We start from the raw sequence: 19879 nt of genomic DNA, 5'->3' as shown, positions 1-19879 counted from the left end.
AAGAGACACTGAAGCGAAAAAAAAATATATGATATAATGAATTGGTTGTGTACTATGAATAATTACTAGAAGATTAGCAGCAAAGAAAATATTCTCATATTTTTATTTTCAGGTATATAGTGTTTTTTCTAACATTGCATCACTCTATAATATGTGCAGATTACACAACACTCAGCATTCAAAATGAGTCTTTCAGAGCAGTCTGTGAAGTAATGAACTCTCCTCTAGCAGAGGAAAAGTAAACAGTTCAATTACAGTTGAGATAATAAAAGTCAGATAACAGCTCTCTCCACGACTAAAGCTGGCCATACACTGGCCTGATTTGCGCCCGTTTCGACAGCAGATTCGATCACTGGGATCGAATCTGCTGCCAATCGTTCACGCTACACGCCGAATTTCGATTCATTTCGTCCGATCCCGTCGATCGCTCCGTGCGGAAAATAACCGTCGATCGCCCGCGGGTAAAGAGCGCATCGCTAGCGGCGTTCGAGTGCCCGACGACCGACGCAATAGAGCCCGCATACATTACCTGCTCCGCCGGCGCGACTCCAGTCTCCAGGTCACCGCTGCTCTGTCTGCGCTCTGGTCTCCAGGTCCGGCATGCCTCACTTCTTCTAGCCCGGCAGGAAGAGCGCCCTCTACTGTTTAAACTTCCTGGTAGGTAATGTATGCGGGCGGGCGGGGGCAGCAGCAGCAGCAGCACCACCACCACAACAGATTGTGAACGGTTTCAGGCTGAAATCGGTTCACAATCTGTTTGCTGTAAAGGTAGCCATACGATCCCTCTCTGATCAGATTCGATCAGAGAGGGATCTATCTGTTGGTCGAATCTGATGGCAAATCGACCAGTGTATGGCCACCTTAAAGGGACACTTAAGTCAAACAAAAAAAATGAGTTTTACTCACCTGGGGCTTCCAATGGCCCCCTGCAGCTGTCCGGTGCCCTCGCCGTCTCCCTCCGATCCTCCTGGCCCCGCCGGCAGCCACTTCCTGTTTCGGTGACAGGAGCTGACAGGCTGGGGACGCGAGGGATTCTTCGCGTTCCTGGCCACAATAGCGTCATCTATGCTGCAATAGCATATATCATATACCATATAGCAGCATAGAGGGTGCTAATGTGTCTGGGAACGTGAAGAATCACTCGCGTCCCCAGCCTGTCAGCTCCTGTCACCGAAACAGGAAGTAGCTGCCGGCGGGGCCAGGAGGATCGGAGGGAGACGGCGAGGGCACCGTACAGCTGCAGGGGGCTATTGGAAGCCCTAGGTGAGTAAAACTCATTTTTTTTGTTTGACTTAAAGAGACACTGAAGCGAAAAAAAATATATGATATAATGAATTAATTGTGTACTATGAATAATTACTAGAAGATTAGCAGCAAAGAAAATATTCTCATATTTTTATTTTCAGGTATATAGTGTTTTTTCTAACATTGCATCACTCTATAATATGTCCAGATTACACAACACTCAGCATTCAAAATGAGTCTTTCAGAGCAGTCTGTGAAGTAATAAACTCTCCTCTGCTAGAGGAAAAGTAAACAGTTCAATTACAGTTGAGATAATAAAAGTCAGATAACAGCCCTCTCCACGACCAAGTTGGTCGGAGAGCTTAATAGCTTTTTTGCATAGAGATAACAACTGGAGTTTCTCAACTCTTCCTGCACTGGAAACAATTAGACTGATGTATCTGATCTTAATGTTTTTTTTCTTAGCTGTACTACACATACAAATCATAATATCATCATTTTTTTTTCGCTTCAGTGTCTCTTTAAGTGTCCCTTTAAGTTAGACATCGACAGGAGAGAATACAAAGGATCCGGGCACCATCAAATGCAAACACCACGCTTTATTTCATCCCCATCAAAGACAAGATACAGTGAAGAGGGCTGATCTGACAGCCGTTTCGCAAGCAGGCACGCTTGCTTCCTCAGAGATAACAGACCCCTCATGAAATGACACAATATATACATAAGAACACCAAACATAATTGCGGAGATTGGGGGCGGCGCCCCAAGATGGAGGGTTGGGTTACTCACCGTACCGTCCTGTCAGCTGGTTACCGGGCGAGTATCCATCCGATAGATTGCCCCGAGCCTCCGGCGCGCACTGCAAAATAGCACCGCCCCTTTCGGGGCAGGTACATCTGGGAGTTTCCTCCAATTCGCGTCACTCGCGTCATCCGCGTAGTGACCTGATTCTGCGTGCCACCGCCGGGGGTATCAACCAGCTGACTTCCGCGTTTCACCCAGCTAGTCGCCTGGGTGACGCGTACGTGACGTCGGTCATCCCCATCTCCTATAAACAAAACAAAACAAAGACAATGATCACGGATATAAATATACTTCATAATCCCACAGCAACATAGGAAGAAGATTGTTATTATACACATCCATACCAGGCCTAATATATATATATATATATATCCAAATGGGCCTGTGGAAAATGTTAAAAACATATGTATACAAATAACATATAAAACAAATCAGTCCATACAGAAGACAGTGGTGTAAGCGAACCATACGCCAACATGGGTGCCATAGACCCTCAGATCACTAAAACATCGCTGACCAATATTTCCAATATTTAAAAGAATGCACATATAGAATTATCCATAGCTATGTAACTCAACATTACAGCTTGACACAGTAATACCACTAGGTTATAGGAAGGAGTAATACATATAAAAGTCAAACCCATAGCTAGAACCAAGATTAGTGCTAATCAATGTTTTTCCAGAAAGCAGTGCAATTCATTCCGTTCATTCAGACCCAGATTGCCACAGGCATCTGTGATCGAAATTATTTTCGCCTCCTCTCTACAGAGGTTCCTTTCCCTATCCCCACCTCTATGTGGAACCTCTACCATTTTCAGGCCACAGAATCTCAAGACATTAGCATTGCCCCTATGGACCTCCCTAACATGGGCAATAAGTCTTGAGGCCCCTTTACCAGTTTCAATGGAGTGATAGTGCTCCTGGAAACGGGTACACATCTGTCGTGTAGTTTCCCCGATATAGAAACGGCCACAGGGACAGACCACCACATACACTACAAACTTCGATCTGCAGTGCATGAATTCACCGATGCTTAACACGAATTCATGCACTGCAGATCGGCATTGCCCGATTATGTATTTTGTAGGTGCTGGCTGCGCCCACTTTTCCTAACCCTAACACACAATTAATCAATTACTCAATGACCAAGTTTGTGAGCTTTGCGGTCTTTGGCAGGGGCGTAGCAATAGGGGGTGCAGAGGTAGCGACCGCATCGGGGCCCTTGGGCCAGAGGGGCCCCGAAGGGCCCTCCCTCAACTACAGTATTAGCTCTCTATTGGTCCTGTGCTCATAATTATCACTTCTATAGATACTTTGAATAGTGGTAATCACTAACAAACTGCTCCCCATCCCCTTATTGCACCTCTGTCACTGTATTTGCCATTGGCAGGTTTTGGTGCGCAGTGGCAATTGTTATGTATAGAGTGCTTGGGGGGCCCCACTGTAAAACTTGCATCAGGGCCCATAGCACCTTAGCTACGCCACTGGTCTTTGGCATCAATAACCTGCATTAAAATGAAACAAATCATATTGAATGTGTGTGGCTCCACCCTGTTTTAAAAATGTAAACCCCAGTCATGCAATGATCAACTGTACCAGGTTGTTTACATTTTCCCAGTAAAATTTGTATTTGTCTCCGCCCACTTATGACCTGGCGTTGCCCACTTATGTATTTGGCTGGTGTTGGCTGTGCCCATTTTTCTAACCCTAACGCACAATTAATCAATTACTCAATTACCAAGTTTGTGAGCTTTGCGGTGTTTGGCATCAATAATTTGCATTGGAATGAAACAAATCTAATTGGCTGTTTGTGGCTCCAGCCCCTTTCTGAAATTGAACCCTAGTAACCCAATGATCAACTGTACCAGGTTTGAGGCTTGTGCCATTAACAGTGCAAGAATGGCAGCAATGTAAATATTTTCCTTGAAAATCAATAGGTTAATTTTGATTGGCTTTTATAGACTCCACTCAATTTTCTGAATATTAATCCCAGTCACTCAGTAACCAACTGTGCAAAGTTTGAGAACCCTACCATTAACAGTGTATGAATGGCTGCTGTTTAAATTTCCCAGTAAAATTTGTATTTGTCTCCGCCCACTTATGACCCGGCGTTTCCCGCTTATGTATTTGGCTGGTGTTGGCTGTGCCTACTTTTCTAACCCTAACACACAATTAATCAATTACTAAGTTTGAGATCTTTGTGGTCTTTGGCATCAATAATTTGCATTGAAATAAAATAAATCTGATTGGCTGTGGCTCCACCACTTTTCTGAATTTGAACCAATCACCCAACGGCCAAGTGTACCAGGTATAGGTGATTAACAGTGCAAGAGGCTTGTGCCATTAACAGTGCAAGAATGGCAGCAATTAAAAATTCCCCTTAAAAATCAATAGGTGGATTTTAATTGGCTTTTGTAGGCTCAACTCACCTTTCTGAATATTAATCAAAGTCACCCAGTGGCCAACTGTGCAAAGTTTGAGAACCCTACCATTACTAGTGTAAGAATGGCTGCAGTTTACATTTTCCCAATGAAATTTGTATTTTTCTTCACCCACTGATTTCCTGTTCGGGTATCAATTTGGCTGGTTTGGGCTCCGCCTACTTTTTCTAACCCTAACACACAATTACTCAATGACCAAGTTTGTGCGCTTTGCGGTCTTTGGCATTAATAATTTGCATTAAGATTAAACAAATCTGATTGGCTGTTTGTGGCTCCACCCCTTTGTCTAAATTTGAACCCCAGTCACCCAATGACCAACTGTACCAGGTTTAAGGCTTGTGCCATTAACAGTGCAAGAATGGCAGCAATTACATATTCCCCTTGAAAATCAATAGGTGGATTTTGATTAGCTTTTGTAGGCTCCACCCACTTTTATTAATATTAATCTTAGTCACCCAGTGACCAATTGTGCAAAGTTTGAGAACCCTGCCATTAGCAGTGTAAGAATGGCTGCAGTTTACATTTTCTCAGTGAAATGTGTATTTGTCTCCACCCACTGATGACCCGGTATTGCCCGATTATGTATTTGGCTGGCGTTGGCTGCGCCCACTTTTCCTAACCCTAACACACAATTACTCAATTACTCAATGACCAAGTTTGTGAGCTTTGTGGTTTTTGGCATCAATAACCTGTGTTAAAATGAAACAATTAAGATTCGCTGTTTGTGGCTCCACCCCCTTTTATAAATTTAAACCCCAGTCACCCAATAATCAGCTGTACCAGGTTTGAGGCTTGTGCCATTAACAGTGCAAGAATGTCAGCAATGAAATATTCCCCTGAAAAATCAATAGGTGATTTTGATTGGCTTTTGTAGGCTCTACCCACTTTTCTGAACATTAATCCCAGTCACCCAGTAACCTACTCTGCAAAGTTTGAGAACCCTACCATTAACAGTGTAAGAATGGCTGCTGTTTACATTTATCCAGTAAAATGTTGTATTTGGCTCCGCCCACTTATGAACCCGCGTTGCCCGCTTATGTATTTGGCTGGTGTTGGCTGTGCCCACGTTTGTAACCCTAACACCCAATTAATAAATTACTCAATTACCAAGTTTGTGAGTTTTGCAGTGTTTGGCATCAATAATTTGCATTGGAATGAAACAAATCTGATTGGCTGTTTGTGGCTCCACCCCTTTCTGAAATTGAATCCCAGTCACCCAATGATCAACTGTACCAGGTTTGAGGCTTGTGCCATTAACAGTCCAAGAATGGCAGCAATGTAAATATTCCCATTGAAAATCAATAGGTGAATTTTGATTGGCTTTTGTAGACTCCACAGAGATAGCAACTACAGATAGCAGATAGCAACTACAAGGGGAGGGTGGAGTTGGGCCTATCAGCAGTTTCAGGGGCTTCCTTCCTGGTAGGTATGCCACCAAATACAAGCTGCATTTCCTTTTGACCCTCTAAACAAAACTTAACCACTTAAGGACCAGGGGTGTTTTGCCTGATCGGTGCTGCATGGACTCTCCAGCCCGCAGCACAGATCAGGATTATGCCAGGGCGATCAGACTTACCCCCTTTTTTCCCCACTAGGGGGTTGTCCTGCTGGGGGGGGTCTGATCCACGCCGGCTTGCTGCGCTTTGCAGGGGGGGGGGGCTCTTCAAAGCCCCCCTCTGCAGCGTTTTCGGCGCTCTCTTCCTTCCCGTCCCTCCCTCTCCCTCCATGGGCTGCGCAGGACTGATATCCGTCCTGCGCATTGTAGGATAGGCATCAGCCTATCATATGCCGGCGATCCCCGGCCAATCAGAGGCCAGGAATCACCGATCTGCCTTACGGCGCTGCTGCGTAGCAGCGCCGTATGATGTAAACAGCAGGGATTTCTTCATTTTGCCGGCAAGCCGCGATCGGCGGCTCTCCGGCTGTTCACGGAGACACCCTCCGTGAACTGACATGGTTTCCATGGTAAACCACTTAAGACCTGCCGACGCCTATGGTCGTTAGCTGGTCGTTAAGTGGTTAAGGTGGCCACTAATGATACAGTTGATTCTTGGTATGTACGATCGGAAATTAAAGAGGAACTCCAGTGAAAATAATGTAATAAAAAAAAGTGCTTCATTTTTACAATAATTATGTATAAATGATTTAGTTAGTGCTTGCCCATTGTAAAATCTTTTAAATCCTTGATTTACATTCTGACATTTATTACATGGTGACATTGATGTAGCTGCTGCATGCTTTTTTGGCAGTTGGAAACAGCTGTAAATAGTTATTTCCCACAATGCAACAAGGTTCACAGACAGGAAACTGCCAAGAGTACGTACTCAGGATTTCTTTGTGGGAGGGGTTTCACCACAATATCAGTCATACAGCGCCCCCTGATGGTCTGTTTGTAAAAAAGGGAATAGATTTCTCATGTAAAAGGGGGTATCAGTTCAATTCTTGGTCGGAGTTTCTCTTTAAGCTTTGGGACCACTCATGGACAAAAATCTCCTAACTTAATTCTGATCAGATTACTGAAATCAATTCAAAAATTGGATCAATTTCATTAATCTGATCAGATTGGTTAGGAGATTCTTGTCCATTAGTGGTCCCAAACCATCATTTCTGATGGTTCACATGAAGAATCCTTCGTAAACAATCGTTCGGCAAATTGTATTGTTAGTAGCCACCTTAAGACAAACGTTTTTAGTTGGAGTATACAAGACACTTAACATTTATATTGTGCTTTTCTCCTGGCAGACTCAAAGAGCTTCAGGGCTGCAGCCATGTAGGGTGCGCTCCAAGGCCAACCAGGAGCTATGGAGCCTTGCCCAAAGACTACTTACTGTTACATACTGGCTTGAGCTGGGGTCTGAACCTCGATCAAAGGCTCAATCCCTGCAACAAAGGCAACACCCTTAATTAGTATGCTATCCGGCTGCTTTATTGCTGTTTTCGTGCTGCTTTAGTGTTGGATACTGCAGAAATCATAAAATTCAAACTCCATCAGGGCCGGATTTGCCATAAGGCACTGTAGACACCTGCCTACAGGCACCTGATGATGGAAAAGGCCCCTGCCTGAGCACCTCCCTCCTTCCCTATGCAGAGTCCAGAGTAGAGCGTAAGTGAGAGGTTACTCACCCGGGTCCTGCATTACACTAACCAGATCTGCCTTCAGTCAGGGGCACCACTACCTACTTAATACTAAGGGTATCTCTGGCTACCTAATGCTAACGGACACCTGTAGCTACCTATGACAGGCAAGGCAAGTAAGGGAGAAGTGATAGCTTGGATAGTCAGCACACTTGCAGTGCAGGTTGGTTGGGGTTTGTGGGTTTGTGGAGGGTGAAGTGTAGAGTGCCAGGACATCTGTGCCTATAGGCTCATTCAGAGCCGGGACAAGGTCCTACAGCACCCAAGGCTGAGACACCAAAGTGCCCCCCTCCATCCCTCCCACCTCAGCCGTCACACACTGATTGCTATTAGACTCAGAGGTGCCCAGGGTCTTCAACCCTGAAGCATCTTAATCTCTAGTTATCTGGCTTGCAGTCACTGCCATGTATCCCCTTTTCTTATTTCTCTCTGATTCAAACACAATAGGGAAATGATAGCTGAGAGAGTTGTGTGCCCCCTCCTACACTGCGCCCCGAGACTGGAGCCTCTCCCGCCTCTGTCAGCCCGGCCCTGGGCTCCTGTGATGTAAATTTGGGCCTGGACTCCATATTTACCTTATGAAGGACTTCTTTAGCAGAGTGCCCTGACATGAGGAGTGCTGAAATACCTGTGTGCTGAGAATAGAAACTAAATGTAGGCATTCACTATAGCTACTTATCCATTATAATATTATTATACTGGATGCATGAGCTTCTCCAACTACAACCACTGGTATAATGAACTCGCTACATAAAGATAACAGTTATGGCAACAGGAAGCAATAAGGACCACTGGCTAAACAAGGATGCAGAAATGAACAGCATAATACTTGCTTGACTAATATACTAAACTGCACATTAATACAAAACTAACACAAAGCAGAGACAGTAGGGAAATCAACACAACCATATAACTGTTCAATCCGAGCAATGCTTCCAAGAAATAGGCCTTGGGATTACGTCTGAAAGGATAATGACCGCACTGCTCACCATTAGTAGAACTCACTGCACACTGCAATTATCCAACAGGCCGGAAAATCCCCTTTTGATCATTCGGCTTTTGTTCCCTTTGTGAATACAGTACATGTGTAGTTGACGAAAGGCAGAGCAGGATCATCCACCAGGCAACCTAGGCAGGTGCCTTGGGCCTACTTGGTGTCAAGGGCCCCACAAGGGGGCGCTAAATCAACTACCTTGCCTGAGGCCCCGTTACATTGTAATCCATCTGTGACGAAAGGTATTGGCCTTGTGATTCATGTAATCTTTTGTAAAATATGTGCTTAGGCGGTCTACACATATCCAGTTTTGATTGGCCAATTTAAACACTTCCATGCAATATGAGAGCTTACCTACACGGTCTGTTTATAGTATTAAAAACCTGTTTCCCCCCATACTACATGGAGGTGGTAAAATTGGTCAGGGACTGGCCAATAAAAATTGGATGTGAGTATGCACCCTACGGCATATTCCACACAGACGTTACTGTCAGCAGATGCAATCATTTATCATAGAATCGGGTGAGTCTTTCGTCTGTACCAGTTTTGTTCAGCCAGCCCTGCTGAAACAAATGCTGGATTTTTTATATGCCTATTGCTATTGTATTTCTCTCACAAAAGGCGGGCTCCTGCACCCCCTCTCCTCTCCATTCTTCCTAGTATAATATTCAGCTGTGCCTGAGGTCCATGCCTGTATGGTCAATGCCGGGCAGACTAAAGACAATAGTCAGATAATGCTTCCGATGGTTAAACTACTGCAACCATTGTTGGGATGCCCATAGATCAACACATGTACAGGGATTGCGCTGCCATTGAGGCAAAGAGGGCAATCGCCACAGGCCCCTGACCACTCCCACCCCTCCGCCAGACCCCCCAGGTGGCCTCCTGCCAACTGCTTCTGAGTCCACTGCACGATGTATCCTTTAAATCAATAAATTTTAAATGTTATTATGAAATTAGACTACTGATGATAGAGAGGACCAGTGTGGGTTAAATGATAAAACTACATCTTTTGCTTGTGAATTCTTTGTGATATGGGTGGCTAGGGCTGTGGTTGGGCATGATTAGAGGTGTGGCAGGGGCGTGTCTTAAAGTGTCCCTCAAAAAGTTGGGGATGTATAACTTTTTATGAGGCTAGGATACATACAATGTTTATTTTAGACTGAATAGTCTCTAATAGTTGAAGAAGTGGTTTTATTATCGACTCTCTCATTCTAGCTTTATTCTTGAATCATCCTTTCACTGTAAGCTACAGTGGGCTGGGCCTTTTGCCCTATTGTATCTTGGCATTGCGGTATTTGCTGACTGATCTGTTTATGTTTACCTAGCACAAGCTATGCCGTACAGCTGTGCTTGGATCCATAATGCCCTTGTTTGTCTAAGACAAGTAACTTGTCTGTAAAATATTTATCTGTACAGTAAGGAATATTTATTTATAGTAAGGAATATGCTACCACCATAGAAATCAACAATAATATCTATAAATTGCTGTCAGTGGTCTTATGAATGTAACATAGTGATGGTAAAGTGTTGGTAAAGTGTTCTGAATAAGCCACACTAGACTATAAGGCTACGTTTCCACTGTTATGTGAAATTTTCACGTCCAAAAAATTCTTATAAGATTTTTCTGATTGGTGAAAATTCGCTTGAAAATTTTGCATTAGTCAAATATAACATAATCTGCCTAGTAACAGCCTAGTCATGACTGCTGACAACTTCCTATAACCATGGATTTAATGCAAATTTTCGCGTAAATAATGCGAAAATTCACATTGCTATGCGTTACCTATGCAAAGCATTGAACGCAATTCGTACGTGATGTCCGAAAAAATGATGCAGGAACTCATTTTTTCTACGCGTATGAAAATTTGCATTGCATGGAAACAGCCCTATTCACTACCGTTAGTTGCCAAATCAACGCACATTTTCTGAGAGAAAAATTAGACACAACGCGCAAGTGGAAACCCAGCTTTATATGAGCTATATATTAGAGGCTGTCACGGAACAGCCGTGAGAAACGTGGGCGAATCTGGAAGATTCGCAGTCGATTTTTCTGACTTCCTGGTTAGATTTGCGCAGTCATGACAAGCGATCAGAAACTGACATTTCTTAGTTTAAAAGACTGTTTTTTTCCCTCCTTCCACCAAAAGGCAGGAGCCTGCTGCAGAGTGTCCCCGGCACCCAGCTGTGCTAACGGCCCATCCATCAGATGAAGTTGATAAGCAGCATGGCAGAACCAATTTATTGGGGAAAAAGTCAGACTCTCTGGCTACAATCCCAGCAGGGGAGCTGACGCGTAGCTTGCTGCCCGAAGCTTCAAAAGAGCCTTCACCTACAAATGACCTGCTGTAAATCCCAGATGTATATAATATTCCATAAACTGCTATATGTGTCATATTTCCTGTATTTTCAGGCTGGCAGACCCTCCAAACTAACAGAGCATGCTGGGCCCTGTCTGGTGCTGGTACTGGGAAAGTTTCAGAACATTCTGAGGTAAAGGCTGTCAGTTAGGCAGTTCGGAAGTGCCCTGGTGATACCACAGGGGTCCTACCCTCATGTCTGGTATCAGGGCGCTGGGTAAATCGGGACGGATCTGAAAATGTTAGTAAATCTGCCCTGACCTGTACGGTTCTGTGAGATAGAGCCCATATATGGTTAGATATGATTTCCTCTCATATTCTAAGGGGGTGTGTGGCTCCCGCCCTCACTCCCTCCTACTGGATCAGGGGCACAAGAATGGCAGAGGAGCAAAACTCAGTGTCCTCCACTCTGAACATCATCCTGATTATATCCCTGCCAGCTTGAGGACTTGCTGGCACCCGGTTTGTTTGGACTTTGCTAACGGAACTGAACTGAAACCAAGAACCGTATGATTTTCCCAGAAAGAACATCTTTCCACGAACTAAGTATTTTCTTCCTTTTTATTTTTCATACTGGCTATTAATGTTTCCAGAATTGTTGATTTTAACCACTTGAGGACCTAGCCTTTACCCCCCCTTAAGGACCAGTGCTGTATTTTCAGATCTGTGCTGGGTGGGCTCTACAGCCCCCAGCACAGATCAGCTGGCATGCAGAGCGATCAGATTGCCCCCCTTTTTTCCGCCCTAAGGGGATGATGTGCTGGGGGGGCCTGATCGCTTCTGCATGCTGTGGGTGTTGCTGGGGGGGGGCACCTCAAAGCCCCCCTCCGCGGCAAAATTCCCCCCTCCCTCTCCTACCTGCTACCCCTCCGGTGATCGGGGCTGCACAGGACGCTATCCGTCCTGTGCAGCCAGTGACAGGCTGTCCCATGTCACATGGTGGCGATCCCCGGCCGCTGATTGGCCGGGGATCGCCGATCTGCCTTACGGCGCTATGGCGCTGCTGCGCAGTAGCGCCGTACAATGTAAACAAAGCGGATTATTTCCGCTTGTGTTTACATTTAGCCTGCGAGCCGCGATCGGCGGCCCGCAGGCTATTCACGGAGCCCCCCGCCGTGAATTGACAGGAAGCAGCCGCTCGCGCGAGCGGCTGCTTCCTGATTAGTTAGCCTGCAGCTAATACTGCGTCGCTGGTCCTGCAGCTGCCACTTTGCCGACGCGCGTTATGAGTGCGCGGTCGACAAGTGGTTAATGATTTTCTGTATATATTAATTATTTATATTGCTTTTCAATAAACCGACGCTAACGTCAGTTTGTTTATTCCGCTACCCTATTATTCAGCCATACACAGAAACTGAACCCGAGTCTCAGGGGAGACGCTACTATTGTCGCTAACTAGACAGAATAGAGTGTGTTTAACCGTTTTATTTGCAGGTCTAGGTTCAGCCAGTCAGTGAGCTTCTCTGTCTCATGGTAACAGAGGTGGTGGCAGTTATACCCTGAGATAGTGTGTAATTTGTAATTACCGTAACTCACATGCTCCCTTCTAGTCGGTCTGCTGCCCAAATTCCAGCGGTTTCTGCGCACCGCCTGCGACCACAGCTTGCATGGTCTGTGTGCTGAAACCGATTGGAAGGCAATTTGCGTTCCGGCCACGAGGGGTCCCGTGACAGAGGCTGTAAAGGTACAATTACTGAATCTCACCTCAGCGGCAAGTCAGTTACTTCCGGAAGCTGGTGCAAGCCTACTAGAGGAAGACAGGCTTCCTCTAAAGTTGCCAAGCAACAGGGGTGTATGCTCTTCAGAGCCATCGCCAAGCAGGAAGTGATTGACTCTGTTGTTAGGTGGAATGGCGTTCCATTGGACGGAAGGATGGGTGGCTCTTCCTCATTGGCTGATGTCAGTATAAAAGCCTCGCTGTCAGGTTTGCTAGTCACCCGTGATGGGGTTAGTCGATGGAGCTAGCTGCTGGGTGTGATTCTAAATGCGATTCTATTGCTTTCTGTTGTAACCCTTTGCCAGTAACTTGACCATTCACTCTGAATACTGCCTGCGCCGACCTTTGCTAGTTTCTGACCCTTCTCCATCTAGTTTCTGACCAGTCTTCTGCCTGGTCCTTGTACCTGGTATAGTTTGTTTGTGTATAACACTTGGCTTGTTGACTACGTTCTTGGATTTCCCTCTGTTTGTCAACCATCCTTTGATTTCCTGTGTATGACCCTGGACTGTTCGACTAATCTGTACTACCAGAACCACTGCCTAGTGAAAGTTGATTGAACCACTGTCTTATCCCAAACAGTTCCTATACCTTGCCCTTTAAGGCCTGGGTGTAACCATGTGCTGGGCAGCTGGAACAAGTCTCCCGAGGCTGAGTGCCACCTAGGGTAAATAGTGCGATGGAGGATAGTGGCTAATATAAGACAGTCACAATCTCGTCCAGTTATTTACTTGTTGAGGATGGGGAATGATATTAAGCCCCATACACACGCTCAACAGCAGTCTTTTATACAGCACAATTATCAAACAACTTTTGTTGTGAAACAAGTTGAACAACCCAAAAAAGTTACTTGCTATTGTTCAAAAAAAAACAATAGCAAGCAACTTTTTTTTTAGGTTGTTTAACCTCCCTGGCGTTCTATTAAGATCGCCAGGGCGGCTGCGGGAGGGTTTTTTTTAAATAAAAAAAAAAACAGTTTCATGCAGCCAACTAAAAGTTGGCTGCATGAAAGCCCACTAGAGGGCGCTCCGGAAGCGTCATTCTGATCGCCTCCGGCAACCAGAATAAACAAGGAAGGCCGAAATGAGCAGCCTTCCTTGTTTTGCTTACATCATCACCATAGCGACGAGCGGAGTGACGTCATGGACGTTAGCCGACGTCCTGACGTCAGCCGCCTTCGATCCAGCCCTTAGCGCTGGCCAGAACTTTTGTTCCGGCTGCGCAGGGCTGGGGCGGCTGGGGGGACCCTCTTTCGCCGATCAGGCAGCACACGCGGCTGGCAAAGTGCCGGCTGCGCGTGCTGCTTTTTATTTCGCAAAAATCGGCCCAGCAGGGCCTGAGCGGCGACCTCCGGCGGTGATGGACGTATATATTCGTCCATACCGCTGAGGTTAACTTGTTTCACAATAAAAGTTGTTTGATAATTGGGCTGCATAAAAGACTGCTGTTGAGCATGTGTATGGGGCTTAAGACGGTGGATCCACTAGGCTAGGCCTTACACCGATTATGCAGAGCTAGGCATTTCAAAGGCCACAGTTAGCTGTGAACAATTGGCCTGAATATAAAAGTACTCAAGTTTTATATAATCACTGCCCATATGTATTGATGCTGAATCTACACATTAGATTTCTAATATTGCCCACATGCTTTATTAACCATGGACCAATGATTGAACTTCATCTCAATCAATTGCTGATACCCCCTTTCCCATGAGAAATCTTTACCTTTTCTCAAATAGATCATCTCTGTATGGCTGATTTTGTGGTGAAACCCCTCCCACAGTGTGATGTCAACGCCATGGTCCTGACAGTTTTGCGGTCTGTGATCCTTGTTGCATTATGCAAGCAATATGTTCCCTCTGTACATAGAACTCCCAGTAACAAAATCAGGGAGAGGAAAGATATTACAATGGGCAAACACTGACTAAACAATCTATCAATAAATATTGTAAAAAATAAGCAATTTCATTTTCACTACAGTTCCTCTTTAACTAAACATGGCCCCCTGGTAACTGTTTAGAATTTGTGCCATCTGAACTTTAGCTCTTACTGCAATCTAAAGGTAGAAACTGTTATGCAGACCATTAGACAGGAAGTTCAGCTTTATCCTGGAAGCTGAATCTCACACATGCGCAACTGAGCGAGACTGGATACATTTATTGGGCCAACTAGCGGAGGATCAAAGCGGCCCGGGAGGACAGCGAGGGAGCCCATGGCCTCAAGGAGGCTGGAGAAAGCCCCAGGTAAGTATCAATGTTTTTATTTTGTTAGTCTCAGGTTTTCTTTAAAGGATGCCAGATGTGAAAAAGTTGGAGAAACGGGGGGGAGGGAGCAGGCATTTAGGGTGAGCTGTGCTGATGCCCACCGCTCTCCCCCCCCCCCTGTTCTCCTCTGACACCCCTCTTTCTTACTTAAAGACCCCCCACCTTCCCACAGTTCACTTCCGGGTTGCCAGGAGTCGGGAGTTGCGTAAACTTTTTCACATCTGGTATCCTTTAGGGGTTGGATCTGCCTGCAGAGGTAACTTATGGCTGTGAGAGAGAGTTGTACTCTAATAAGATTATTCATCAACAAAGCAAGAAGATCTAATCAGTCAGTGTTTAACCACTTGAGGACCGCAGTGTTAAACCCCCCTAAAGACCAGGCTAATTTTTACTTAATTAGCCACTTTTAATTTCATTTCCCCTGCTCCCTCCCTCCCCCGCCAGCCACACAGAGTGATCAGCTATCGTAGGCTTCAGCCTATGACAGCCGATCACTCCCCAGCCTATGGAGGGGACAGCCGTGTCACATGGCTGTCCCCAGTACAGCGCTGCTGTCGATCGCAGTGCTGTACATGTAAATAGACGGTGAGTACGCTGTCTAACAGTCTCCCGACTCGGAGACTAAAGGCGGGGTGGAGCTCCGCCCCCAAGCAGGAGATGCGCGCACAGCCTGCGCGCGATCTGCTGCAGCAGCTGGCTCCAGGACCTGACAAAAATTTGCGTTAGGCGGTCCTGGGGGTGCCGCCGCAGCCACGCCCGTTGGCGTGGAGGGGTCGTAGAGTAGTTAAGGAAATAAATACAGATTGCCCCCTAGAAGGATTATTCATTCAAAAAAATCTGTAGAGAACCTGGAGCCTGGGTTGAATTGAAGGAAAACCGAGAAGAGGCTTGCAGCAGCTAGAATGGCTAGACAGCCTCTGTGAAGCCATTAACATGTTCTTGCAAGATCTCAGAACATCAGAGGATGATACATAGGCCTGACTTACTAAAGCCCATGACATCACAATGAGTCACTATTAACTAAATGACTGAAGAGGTTGAGATGATATATATATTTATATAGATATATTGTGAAGTTTAGGGGATCGCAGCCAGCCTGCAGTACACAGTTGTATAAAACACATAAAGTCAGTTTATTTTGCAGCATTTATATAAACAACTTTTCTCCAACATAAATGGGAAAATAAATGGCAAGCTTACTTCAGCTTTTGCATACCTCCCAACATTTTGAAATCAGAAAGAGGGACACTTAGGCCACACCCTTAATCACACCCCCCGCACACCCTTAGTCACGCATATCAAAGATTTCAAAGGAAAAAAAATATGTTGTTTTATAATTCCAACCAAACTGGTCCTTTCTGTAATTTTTTCAGTAGAAAATTACATATATTTATATAGATCTGTACATGAGTCCTGAAAGAGGGACAAATGAGGAGATAAGAGGAGATAAGAGGGATTGGGCTCCCAAAGAGGGACTGTCCCTCCAAAAGAGGGACAGTTGGGAGCAATGACTTTTGTAGTCCATATAGCAGTAGTGATAGTCCAGCTTATTAAAAAACAAATCATTTAAAGGGATACTGTAGGGGGGTCGGGGGAAAATGAGTTGAACTTACCCGGGGCTTCTAATGGTCCCCCGCAGACATCCTGTGTTGGCGCAGCCACTCCCCGATGCTCCGGCCCCGCCTCCAGTCCACTTCTGGAATTTCTGACTTTAAAGTCAGAAAACCACTGCGCCTGCGTTGCCGTGTCCTCGCTCCCGCTGATGTCACCAGGAGTGTACTGCGCAGACACAGACCATACTGGGCCTGCGCAGTACGCTCCTGGTGCCATCAGCGGGATCGAGGACACGGCAACGCAGGCGGAGTGGTTTTCTGACTTTAAAGTCAGAAATTCCAGAAGTGGACTGGAGGCGGGGCCGGAGCATCGGGGAGTGGCTGCGCCAACACAGGATGTCTGCGGGGGACCATTAGAAGCCCCGGGTAAGTTCAGCTCATTTTCCCCCGACCCCCCTACAGTATCCCTTTAAGTCAAAGACATACAAACAGCAGTCTCTCAGCAATGTCTCCCAAACACACTTGTCAGGAGCTCAGCAGCACACATGCTCCTCCACATCAACTCCACCCTGACTGCATGTGAGCTGCTTCCTGATATGCAAATAGGTTAGAGCTTCCTTCAGTTCCACAGAAAACCAGCTGTGTACCTCAGTGGAATGGGAAGGCCCGCCCTTCCTTCCCTCCCATTCCGAGAGTCTGGCCCTGGAAAAAAAAAAAAAAAGGTAGAAAACTGGCTTGCTGCCAAACAATGACCGGACTTCCTTCCAGGTACACATCTTGTTTTAAAGGGACCATAGTGCAAATAACGGGGAAATGTACCTCCCGTCCAGCACCCAGCCCCGATGACCCCTACAATATATATATATTAGAAATGATATATTATAAAAAATGGGGAGTGGCTGGATTGGACCTGTTCAGTAAGCCTGCACCTGTTCAGTAAGAAGACCTTGGGCAAAACTCCCTAATGCTGTAATGCCTATAGAACGCGCCCTAGTAGCTGCAGCTCTGGAGCTTTGAGTCCACCAGGAGAAAAGCATGATATAAATATCCTGTGTATTGTCTTTTTTGTGGTTCAGATTAGCTGAACTCAAAGTACAGATTCCATTTAGGGCCTATTCACACTAGGTCTGCTGTCAGACCCCTTCACAGATGGGATGACAGTGGAACGATGGACGCAGTGCCGGATTTATGGGCACAGATGTCCTGCCACCCCAGACTTCACCCTTCATGAACCTACAAACACCTGCCGAACCACACCACAAGTGTGCTGGCTGGATCAGCTGTCACTTATCTCTTAGTTCCCTTGCCTGTTACAGCTAGCTACAGGTGCAGGGCCGGATTTAGGCCAGGGCCACCTAGGCCATGGCCTAGGGCACCACTGGATGAAGGGCACCAAAGCAGCAGGCTAAACTGGTGCAGCATTTGCAAGATTGCAAATGCTGCAATGCAGGAAAATCAGGCTAGCACCTGACCAGGGTACTCTGCTGCCTGTGCAGCAGCCACCTTGCACGTTTGCATTGTGGCTGACGGCTATGGACTTGGGCAGCATTGGAGACGGAAAGGAAGAGGAAGCTTTTGAACTGGAGACGAGCAGAGAAATGAGTGACTCAGATGGCTGCTGTGGTGTGAAGGCGAGCTGCCTACCTATACTGAAAGGTGTGTGGGGGGAGGGGGATTAAGGGAGTCATCTGACTACCTATACTGAAGGGAGAGGGAGGAGGCTACATATACTAGAGTGAAGGGGAGGGGTCTTCTGGCTACCTTTATCTTGGGGGGGGGGGTCATCAGGCTACCTATACTAGAAGGAAGAGGGGAGGGGTCATCTTGCTACCTATACTGAAGGGGGGCGGCTGGTGACAGTGGCCTAGGGCGGTAAAGAGTACAAATCCGGCCCTGTACAGGTGCCCCTTAGTATTAGGTAGCCAGAGCTATCCTTGGTATTAAGTATTTAGAGGTTCCCCCAAGTATTGGGTGGCTAGAGGTGCCCCCGACTGAAGGGAGATCTGGTCAGTGGAATGCCGAGAGCTGGGTGAGTAACCGCTCATTTACACTCTGCTCAGGACTCTGCATAGGGAAGGAGGGAGGCACTCGGGGAGGTGAGTGAGCCGCCTTTCCATCATCAGGCGCCTCAGGGATGTGCCTTCAGTGCCATATGGTAAATCCAGCCCTGCATGGGCGTGAAGAACAAATTCCTGCTTTTCTATGAGAAGCAGTTCGTTCATTGCAATTCTGCAAGGCACAATCCCAACTAACATGATTTTTTTTTCAGACAGTGAATGTTTTGCCACTTATCTGATAGAATCCACTCTCAAGCGCAGCAGACAATGCCACAGACCCCAGAGTGCTACAGCATATCCATACTGATGTGCTGCCTCTCTGGCATGGAGGGAACTGAGCCTCAGGGTTTAGCTTGCGCTTAGGTAGCAGGAACTGTCAGGGCTGTACTTGTATTGTTTGCCACCTAAGGGACAGTTACAAGCACCAACAAATATGTTGCTATCTCCCAGTATTAGTTACCCCCCGTCCCTAGTATAGGTAGCTAGATGTGCCCCCAGTATTAGGCAGACTCCCCCAGTGTAGGAAGACAGACTTGCCCTCAGTATTAGGTAGTTTTTCTCCCCAGGTTAGAGGTTACAAAGCCAGATGAACCCCCAGTATTAGGCAGCCCCTTAAGTTAGTCTGATGTGGCTCCAGTATTAGACAGTCAACCTCCCCAGGTTAGATAGCCAGATGTACCCCCAGTATTAGACAGCTACTGTCCCTAGGTTAGATAGCCAGATGTGGCCCCAGTATCAGCTGTCCTCCCAAGTTAGATAGCCAGATGTGCTCCCGATATTAGACAGCCGCCTTCCCTAAGTTAGATAGCCAGATGAGCCCCCCAGTATTAGACTAGACAGCTGAGCCCCCCAGTATTAGACTAGACAGCTGCCTTCCCTAGGTTAGATAGCCAGATGTACCCCCAGTATTAGACTAGACAGCTGCCTTCCCTAGGTTAGATAGCCAGATGTACCCCAGTATTAGACAGCTACTGTCCCCAGGTTAGATAGCCAGATGTGGCCCCAGTATTAGCTGTCCTCCAAAGTTAGATAGCCAGATGTGCTCCCGGTATTAGACAGCCACCTTCCCTAAGTTAGATAGCCAGATGAACCCCCAGTATTAGACTAGACAGCTACCTTCCCTAGGTTAGATATCCAGATCTTCCTCCAGTATTAGACAGCCCCCCAGGTTACATAGCCAGATGTGCCCCCAGTATTAGATAGCCACCTTCCCTAGGTTAGATAGATAGCCAGATTAACCCCCAGTATTAGATGGCCACTTTTCCTAGGTTAGATAGCTAGATGTGTCCCCAATATTAGCTGCCCTCC

At 46.3% G+C, this 19879-nt stretch overlaps 1 long non-coding RNA gene across 1 annotated transcript in view; it reads right to left on the bottom strand.

The window, feature by feature from the left end:
* Positions 1-1741: 1741 nt before the first annotated feature.
* The window catches only part of LOC137571354 (uncharacterized), a 49949-nt gene continuing 31811 nt past the window's right edge, over positions 1742-19879 (bottom strand). The window contains exon 4 of the long non-coding RNA XR_011031346.1: positions 1742-2293. This is a non-coding gene — a long non-coding RNA (uncharacterized lncRNA). The remainder of the gene's footprint in view (positions 2294-19879) is intronic.

The sequence above is a fragment of the Hyperolius riggenbachi genome, chromosome 4, assembly GCF_040937935.1.
Source record: "Hyperolius riggenbachi isolate aHypRig1 chromosome 4, aHypRig1.pri, whole genome shotgun sequence".
Lineage (NCBI taxonomy): Eukaryota > Metazoa > Chordata > Amphibia > Anura > Hyperoliidae > Hyperolius > Hyperolius riggenbachi.
This window is presented reverse-complemented; position numbering and strand designations above follow the sequence as displayed.